The sequence below is a fragment of the Theropithecus gelada genome, chromosome 18, assembly GCF_003255815.1.
Source record: "Theropithecus gelada isolate Dixy chromosome 18, Tgel_1.0, whole genome shotgun sequence".
NCBI classification, from domain to species: Eukaryota; Metazoa; Chordata; class Mammalia; order Primates; family Cercopithecidae; genus Theropithecus; species Theropithecus gelada.
This window is the reverse complement of record NC_037686.1, coordinates 59,435,184-59,445,001: the sequence shown is the minus strand read 5'-3', so window position 1 is coordinate 59,445,001 and position 9,818 is coordinate 59,435,184. Positions and strand designations below refer to the sequence as shown.

Below are 9,818 nucleotides of genomic sequence, written 5' to 3'. Positions count from 1 at the left end.
AAGGCATAGACACACAGTGGAAAATCATTTCCCTTTTTAGTAAGTTTTGTGTCTGCTTTAAATTGATCATTTGTTTCATCAGCTAATCCCCAAACAGAGGGCATGTCCTCTCTACTTACAAAATTCTTGTACATAAGTTGAATTCTGTCTTTATCAACTCAGGCCAATAAGTACTTTATTTTGTTTTTGCTTGTTGTTAGGGGGAAAAAAAAAAAAAGATAATCAGCTCATACTACTTGCTTAGCTGTCTGCATTTTAATTCCAGACTATGAACGAGCATCAGAGTGCCCTTATGATATTTTGCACAAAAGGCTCAGTGTTTATGACTCTACTCAGAGAACCCAAAATAGCATTCAGTAAGCAGTGACATACTGACAGTGTTGTGGTACTAAAAGCACAAGCGTCTGTAATTCCAGGCAATGGGGCACATCGAGAGTTTGCTGAGAAGACTGTGAAGCAAAAAGAAGAAAGTTTTTCCTACGCTTCCTCATGTGTCCAACACGAAGTCTGCTGTTCAGTTTTCACAGAACTCCTAGAAGTTGAAGTTACAAAGGTAAGACTGTGATAGTCAGGCATATTATAAACTACATGCATCATCTTTAATGAGTCAATAGGTCAAAAAGTACTTAAGTTGTTGCTAGGAAAATATTCTAAAAATATTAAGGAAAATATTTATATAGGAAATAGGGAAAATATTCTAAAAATTTTAAAAGCATGATGTGTACTGAACTTTCTCAAAACAAATATTTGTAAGAACAATTCTCTGTCTCTGTAATATAGATTGTTGGGGTGGGGGGGAAGTTACACCTATGTTAGGATATTTAAAACTTCTCCAGTTTCTTAGAAGAAATGAATCAATCTTTCTTTGCATGTCTTTCTTTGTTTGCACATTTTTCTTTGTTCAGGGTTTTATTTATTATCTATCGTGTATTTACCATGTATATCAGGTAATATGAACACTAGAGTTGTCATCCTTAAGTATATGAAGAAAAAAATATTTATATACAGAATAAATATGAAAAAGTTTAAGTATATTATAATAATTCCAATAAAATTAAAATATTAGCATTAATATGACTAAAAACACATATACGTCTAAATTTGTACACACATATTAATTTGCCTATATGTATTATAACATTTATACATAACACAAAGGGTAATTTCTCAAATATGAAAGATAGTATAAATTAAGAACAGTGTAAATTAAGAAAATGGATACTGTAAAAGACATATGTTTCACATCTAATTTGGTACATGTAATTTTAATTGAATTAATATTTATGATAAAATATTTCAGAATAAGTTTACCAAAGGGATTTAATAAATCTATTAAATATAAAAACACATGAAATATTTAGCAACAAAAAATACCTAAATAAAGTGGCAAAGGCTTTCTTCAGATTATGTCAATTTATATTTTAGCTCTATTAATTCATTTGTTGAATTAATACATCTGTAAGAAAGACATTATTTAGATAAAATATTTGAAAATTTAGTAATATATATTTATGTTTTAGATGTAGTTACAATATTAAGTAACGTTACATGCATTAATATACTCTTTTTTTCAAATTCTTAATATTGTAATTATCAGCAGCATGCATACTTACTATAATTTTTAATTTGAAAGAATTTAAATTTCAATGTAATGTGAACATTTATATTGACCAAATAAAGTAACTAACAAATTTATTTTTAAAAGGAATAAGCATTTCATTATTGTCTATAGTTATTCAAAAATTTTAAGCAATCAATTTATGTCATTTAGAAACCACCAGCTCTCCTTTTCTTTACATACGTTTTCCACTTCACCAAGTCTTTCTAGAAGTGAATGAAATGCTTGTATCATTATATAAATATCCGATTTTTACAGTCTCACACATTAGTAAATTATTCCTGCTCCAGTGAAATATTTAAAATTTTAGGCACACACATCTGCATATATCTAAAAGCATATGTCTTCTACTTATATATTTTTGTGTGTGTGTTTTTCACTTTGGAATGTTTGTAAGGTACATTTCCTCAAGAAACATAAAAACACATTTTGATGACATTATAATAAATTGAAGATGCTTTAAAATGATGTGCAGAGATGCCTCCTATGCATTCTTAAGAAACCAGATCCATCTTTCAGGAATTTCTCGTAACAGAGCTACATCTAATCTGATACATGATCATCTATAACTTAATATAAACTGACCATTTTTGCCATGCATGATCTTAGCATGTACTCTTAAATATATGTTTAAAACATTATATAGCAGTATTCAGCATGGTAGTGAGTAGTCATGCAATAGGAACAAATATGTTACACTGTTTACAAGGAGATATTGATCTTTCTATATACTTTCTTTTACATGAGAATGTCTTGCTCCTAACCAAGAGTTTGAGAACCATGCTGGTGAATAAGAATTTGTTGTCACGATGATTTCCTTTAACATCCATGATCTTCTGTCACCTGTATCTTTGCTTTGGTGAAACAGATTGAGGTTGAAACATAACTAAGTATGGAACCTGACAATAATCCTTCAGGAATCCTTTCCGTCAATGGTGAAGACAGCCCCTGATTTACAAAATGGGTGTCTTTGCAAAAGATGTTTGCCACTTTAAAATCAAATCAAAACAAAACAAGATAAACTGTACCCTTAAAGAGTTTTTTTTTTCTTTTTTTACCCACTCTCACCACCTTTCAATCGAGAGAATACAGCTAAATGTTCTAAAACCTGTCAAAATGTGTAACAAATCAATTTCCTTTTCAAGTGATGCCTACCCTCTTGAATATTCTGATACAATTCATTAAGAGAATGCTTGTCTGACTTTAAAACATGTTCTAGAATACATACTTTTGTCAAAATTTGTCACATTAATTATTCAATAATTATATTCAGAATCATCAAAGTATGTCTTAAGATTAAAGCAAAACATCGTTTTTAGAAATCCTGCTTTGGCACAACAAGTGAAATTTGAAATGTTGTTTTAGGACCGTGGCTTTTCGACATACCAGAGCAGTAGATCCACAGTTTAGCTGTTTTTTAATTGTAAGAAGTTTCATGATAAATGAAATTTGCAAATTTGCAAGATATTGTATTAAAGTGGGGATAATTTTGGCACATCAGTCATTTCTTAAAGTAACCTAGGCAATTTTATCTGTGTGCAAAATTTAGAAATGTCATTCCTGTGGAAATGAGCAAACCATAAATATATCACAGAAAAGTCACTATTTTTCTGCCTTTAAGTTGTTTTATAGTTAAATTGTGTCAGAGAAATTGTCATCTATTTTATTCCTAAAAAGGTCTAATGGAGAATATATGACTTTCTTTGATGAAGAGATACTACTACTAAACATAAAGATAAACATAAAATGTAACTATAATAATAATAAAGGCAAAGAGAAAAGGTATAGATACATCTGAATTTTCAAGAGAGTAGTGTCATTTGTCACTAAGCAAATACTTCTTGACAGTGCTTGAAATTGCTCTTGAACTGGTAAAGCAAAATATAACTTTCCCCATAGTATTTGATGAGAAATAAATGGGCTACAATATCACTCGTCAGGTGGATATAAATCCCCTTCTTCTAAATAAGACTTTTCTTTGGGGGATTATATAAGACATTGGTTGCTTTTTGATTATTTTCTCTCTTTTATCGAATGCTTATAGAATAACCCAACTCTGTAGGCATATGAAGATTTGACTCCAAATTTATTGGTTAATAATAAATAAGCATATTTATGTTTTCATATACATATGTGTACCTGGCTACACATTTCTCTATTAACAGATAATTTTGAATGTATGTGTATACTCCTTTGATAATTTCAAGACCATATGAATTATTTATAAAACTTTAATGTCATTTTATACAATATGGATTTAATAAAACCACTTATATGAAATCTAAAGTATTTTTAAAGATATAGAGCATTGTCATTTTGTGTGTGTGTGTTTTTAAACCAGTGTTTAAAACACACAATTCTTAACTCATAAATATGATTTTTATGAGATTATAATTATGTCATTGGGAATTTTTTTGTGTATAAAAAAGGAAAAACAATAGACTTTTACAAGAATGAGTTAAATATTAAAAATCTCAGCAAGACACTACTTAACTGACTCTTCAACATTATGAAACAAAGTATTAGAACATTAGGGTTGCCAGATTTTTAAAAAATAAAGTAAGGAATTTTTTTATATAAAACTTCATCTCTTTCAGCAGCATATACTGGCTGTCTGTATACTTATTAACAATTTGGAGCAGCTTCAGAGTCCACATAATTTAAAATTTAAGGAATAAAGACACATTTATTTATTCAATAATCCCAGTCATGCATTTAGATTATACTAAATGCTGTTACATTTAAGTACTAAAAGAAAGTATGTTTATTCTATCTGGAAACAATTTCAAAGGATTTACAAATGTAAGATATCCTATCTTTGTTTTTAAATCCAGCTTGTAATATGAATTAACTATATTTACGACTGTTTCATAAACATTCATGACTGTTTTCCTTGCTTAAGTTGATACATATTTTTAACCCATTACATACAACCCTCAGAGGTATACTTTACTGTCTTCTGTGTTTAAAAAACTCAAAACACTTTTGATTTGTTTTATGCCATACACATTTTTATTTATAATTAAGGTGATATACTCAAATTTCTCATTTTGGGAATTAAACAGTAGGAATTTATCCTATATTCATGCCATTCATGTTAAAACAATTTATTAATCTCTTTATAGGATATTTTCAATATTTATTTTTTATTGAAAATGAACAATTTATAATATCATAAATTTATGAGACATAAACTGATGTTAGAATTCATAAAAACAATGTGGAATGATTAAATCAGGCTAGTTAATATATCCATCACCTCAAATATTTAACACTTTTTTTGTGGTAAGAACAGTTGAACTTTGGTTTCATAGGAATTTTGAAATGTACAATTCTCTACTATTAGCTGTATTCACCGCACTGTCTAATAGAACCCCTTCCGAAACATGAAACATACTCCTCCTGTCTGAGATTTGATCTTCATTTCCTCATCTGCCCCACCCCCCCAGCCTCTGTAAATACCAGTCTACCTTATACCTCTATGAGTTCCATTGTTTTAGATTCTACATAAAGGTGACAAAATGTGGTATTTCTCTTTCTGTGCTTGGCTAAATATTACGTAGTCATTCTTAATATACAGCAAATAGCAGACAATAAAAAACAGTGTCTGCAAAATATATACAATAATGGCATTAAACATTGTGCTAACCTAGTCCATCTGGCATCACAATATGTTCACAATACCTTTCCATGATTAAATATTCTGAATAAACTCAACAAAATTAAGTTTTAAAAATATGAATTTATTTTAAGTTAATATACAGAAAACACAAAATAATAAACATAAAACAAGTGATACCAGTTTTTACATTATAGACTTTATGAAAGAGAGACTAAAACATTCAATTTTATATTATACAATTTGAAACTAAAATAATTCTTATCTCAAGAGGTTGAATTCCAAAATGTTTTGTATCAAAGTAATAATATATTCTTATTTACCTTTTATAACATGTCTTTGAAGGGCACTTTCCATTTTAGTATGCGGTATTTTATTATAACTTTGATTAAATTTTTTTTCTAGCTCCGAGTTTCAGGGGGTACATGTGCTGGCTTGTTACATGTGTAAATTGCATGTTGCTGTGATTTGGTGTACAAATTATATTATCACCCAGGTAGTGATAATACTACCTGACAGACAGTTTTTTGATTCTCACCCTCTTCTCACCCCACCCTGAAGTAAGCCCTAGTGTCTATTACTCTGGTGTCCATGTGTACTCAATGTTTAGTTTTCCACTTATAAGTGAGAACGTGCAGTATTTGGTTTTGTGTTCTTGCATTAGTTTGCTTAGGATAATGGCCTCCAGTTCCATCCTATTGGGGCAAAGGACATGATTTCATTTTTTTATGGCTATATAGTATTCCATTGTGTAAATGTGTGAAATTTCTTTATTCTGTCCATTTTTCATGAGCATCTAGGTTGATTCCATGTCTTTCCTATTGTGAAAAGTGCTGTGATGAACATATTTGTGCATATGTCTTTATGGTAGAACTATATATTCCTTCAAATATATAGTTAATAATCCACTACTAGGATTGCCAAGTTGAATGGTAGTAATATAAACCACTACTAGGGTTGCAGAATTGAATGGTAGTTCTAAGATCTTTGAGATAACTCCAAACTGCTTTTCACAGTGGCTGAACTAATTTACATTCACATCTGCAATGTATAGGAATTCTCTTTTCTATGCAAATTTGCCAGTGTCTGTTATATTATGACATAATCATAGCCATTCTGACTGGTGTGAGATGGTATCTCATTGTGGCCTTGATTTGCATTTCTCTAATGATTAGTGGTATTCAGAATTTTTTAATAGGCTTGTTGGCTGTGTGCATGTCTTCTTTTGAGAAACCTCTGTTCATATCCTTTGCCCATTTTTAAGTGAGGTTGTTTTTTGCTTCCTGATTTGTTTAAGTATCTTATAGATTCTGGATTTGTCAGATGCATAGTTTGCAAATATTTTCTCTGATTCTGTGTGTTGTCTGTTTGCTTTGTTGATAGTTTCTTCTGCTGTGCAGAAGCTCTTTAGTTTGATTAGGTCCCACATGTCAATTTTAATTTTTGTTCCCATCACTTTTGGAGTCTGTTATGAAATCTTTGCCAGGGCCTATGTCCAGAATAGTATTTCCTAGGTTTTCTCCTAGGGTGTTTATGGTTGTAGGATTTACATTTAAATATTTAATCTGTACTGATTTTTTTATATGGTGGAAGGAAGGGGTCCAGTTTAAACCCTCTGCATATGCCTAGCCAGTTATCCCACCACCATTATTTAAAAGGAATCCTTTCCCCCATTGCTTATTATGGATGGCTTTGTTGAAGAGCAGATGGTTGTGGATATGCGGCCTCTATGTTCTCTAACTGGTTCTATAGGTTTATGAGTATGTTTTTGTACCAGTACCATACTGTTTTAGTTACTGTAGCCTTGTAGTACACTTTTAAGTCAGGTAGTGTGATTCCTGCAGCTTTTTTTTTTTTCCTTAGGATTTCTTTGGCTATTTTTGATCTTTTGTGATTCCATGTGAACATTAGTATGATTTTTTTTTTTAATTTTGTGAAGAATGTCAGTGGTAGTTTGATAGAAATAGCATTGAAACTGTAAATTTCTTGAGGATTATGGTCATTTTAACAATATTGATTAATCCTATCCATGAGCATGGAATGTTTTTTCATTTGTTTGTGTCCTCTGATTTTCAGTAAGTGGTGTAGTTCTCATTATAGAGATCTTTCACCTCCCTAACTGTATTCCTAGGTATTTTATTCTATTTGTTGCTATTTGAGTGGGATTGTGGCCTCGATTTGGCTCTCAGTATGGATGTTATCAGTATATAGAAATGTTACTGATTTTTGTACCTTTATATTGTATCCCAAAACTTTGCTGAAATTTTAATGAGATCTAGGAACCTCTGGGCAGACTTTTCTAGGTATAGAACCATATTATCTGTGAAGAGAGATATTTTGACCTTATCTCTTCCTATGGTTTGCCTTTTAATTCTTTATCTTGCCTTATTCCTCTGATTAGGACTTCCCAAACTATGTTAAATAGGAGTGGTGAGAATCGGCATCCTTGTCTTGTTCCAGTTCTCAAGGGGAATGTTTCCAGTTCTTGCCCATTCTGTATGATGCTTGCTGTGAATTCGTCATAGACGGCTCTTATTATTTTTTCAGGTATGTCCATTATATGCCTTGCTTTTTCAGGGTTTTTAAGATGAAGAAATATTGAATTTTATCAGAAGCTTTTCTGTGTGTATGGACATGATCATGTGATTTTTGTTTCTGGTTCTGCTTATGTTATGAATCACATTTATTTACATATGTTAAACCAACCTTGCATCCCAGGAAAAAAGTTAATTTCATCATGGTGGATTAAATTTGATATGTTGCTGTATTTGGTTTGTTACTATTTTGTTGAGGACTTTTGAATCTATGTTCAACAGGATATTGGCCTGAAGTTTTCTTCTGCTGTTGAGTCTCTGACAGATTTTGGTATTAGAATGAGGCTCGTCTTATAGAACGAGTTAGAAAGGAGTCCATCCTCCTCAAATCTTTGAAATCGTTTCAGTAAAATTAGTACTCCCTCTTCTTTATAATAGCTGGTATAATTTGGCTGTGAATTCGTCACATTCAGGGCTTTTTCTGTTGGGTAGGTTTTTTTATTACTGATTCAATTTTGGAACTCACTATTGATCTGTTCAGTGTTTCAATTTCTTCCTGATTCAATCTTGGGTGGTTGTAAGTTTCCAGGAATTTATCAGTTTATTCTAGATTTTCACTATGTGTGCACGGAGTCTCTGAGGGTGTTGTGGATATGCAGCCTCTATGTTGTTTGTATTTCTGTGGGGCCAGTGGTAATGTCTTCTATGTTGTTTATATTTCTGTGGGGCCAGTGGTAATGTCCCCTTGGACATTTCCAGTTGTCTTTCTTTTTTTTCCCTCTGTTAGTCTTCTAGTAGTCTACTAATCTTATTTATTCACTCAAAGAGCAACTTTGGTTTTGTTGATGTTATGTGTGTTTTTCATGTCTCCATTTCTTTCAGTTCGGCTAGCTTTTTTTTTAATGCTAGCTCTGGGTTTGTTTGCTCTTGTTTTTGTATTTCCTCTAGGTGTGATGTTCGGTTATTAAGTAAAGATCTTTCTAACTTTTTGATGTGGGCATTTAAGACTAATAAACTTTCCCCTTAACACTGCTTTATCAGTGTTCCAGATATTCTGGTATGTTGTGTCTACATTTTCATTACTTTCAAAGAACTTCTTCCTTTCTGCCTTAATTTCATTGTTTACCTGAAGGTCATTCAGGAGCAGTTTGTTTAATTTTCATGTAACTGTATAGTTTTGAGTGATTTTCTTAGTATTTATTTTATTGTTATTGTACTGTGTTCCAAGATTGTGATTCATATGACTTTGGGCTTTTTGAATATGTGAGAACTGCTTTATGGCCAAGTGTGTGGTTGATTTTAGAGCATGTGCCATGTGTACATAAGAAGAATGTATATTCTACTGTTGTTTAATGGAGTTCTCTGTAGATATCTGTTAGTTTCATTTGGTAAAGTGTCAAGTTTAGGTTCTGAATATCTTTATTAGTTTTCTAACTCATTAATGTGTCTGATACTGTCATTGGGGTGATAAAGTCTCCCAGTTATGATTGTGTGGTTATCTAAGTTTTTTCGTAAGTCTTCAATACCTTGCTTTATAAATCTTGGTGCTCCAATGTTGGGTGCATATATATTTAGTATAATTAAGTCTTCTGGTTGAATTGAACTCTTTATCATTATGTAATGCCATTCTTTGTCCTTTTTGACAATTGTCTGTTTTGTCTGAAAGAAGAGTAGTAGCTCCTGCTCTTTCTTGTTTTCTATTTGCTTGATAGATCTTTCTCCATTCCTCTACTTTGAGCCTATGGGTGTCATTGTGTGTAAAATAGATATTTTTAATTCAACATACAGTTGGGTCTTAAAAAAGTGGGGCATTTAGCCCATTTTCATTCAACACAGTATCTATATTTTTTTTTAAAAAAGAAAATAACCTCATTAACTCCAAACCTCTCATTGCTATCATCCCAAATCTCTTTTCCCTCTCTCAGCAACTTATCTGAAAAACTACTTTGAATTGTGGAACTTCATTCTCAACCTCCAGTTACCCTTCAATTCGTTATTTCTGTTTCCTGAGATTCACTCTTAAAACTTCTCTTAGCTATTCAACAAA

The 9,818-nt window shown here is 31.4% G+C and overlaps 1 protein-coding gene across 3 annotated transcripts in view; it reads left to right on the top strand.

Moving 5' to 3' along the window:
• The first annotated feature begins 368 nt into the window (after nt 1–368).
• Nucleotides 369–9,818, top strand: part of CDH19 (cadherin 19) — a 111,777-nt gene continuing 102,327 nt past the window's right edge. For all 3 annotated transcript variants that reach the window (XR_003116656.1, XM_025365242.1, XM_025365241.1), the window contains exon 1: nt 369–553. The gene's annotated coding sequence lies outside the window, so the exon portion shown is untranslated. The remainder of the gene's footprint in view (nt 554–9,818) is intronic.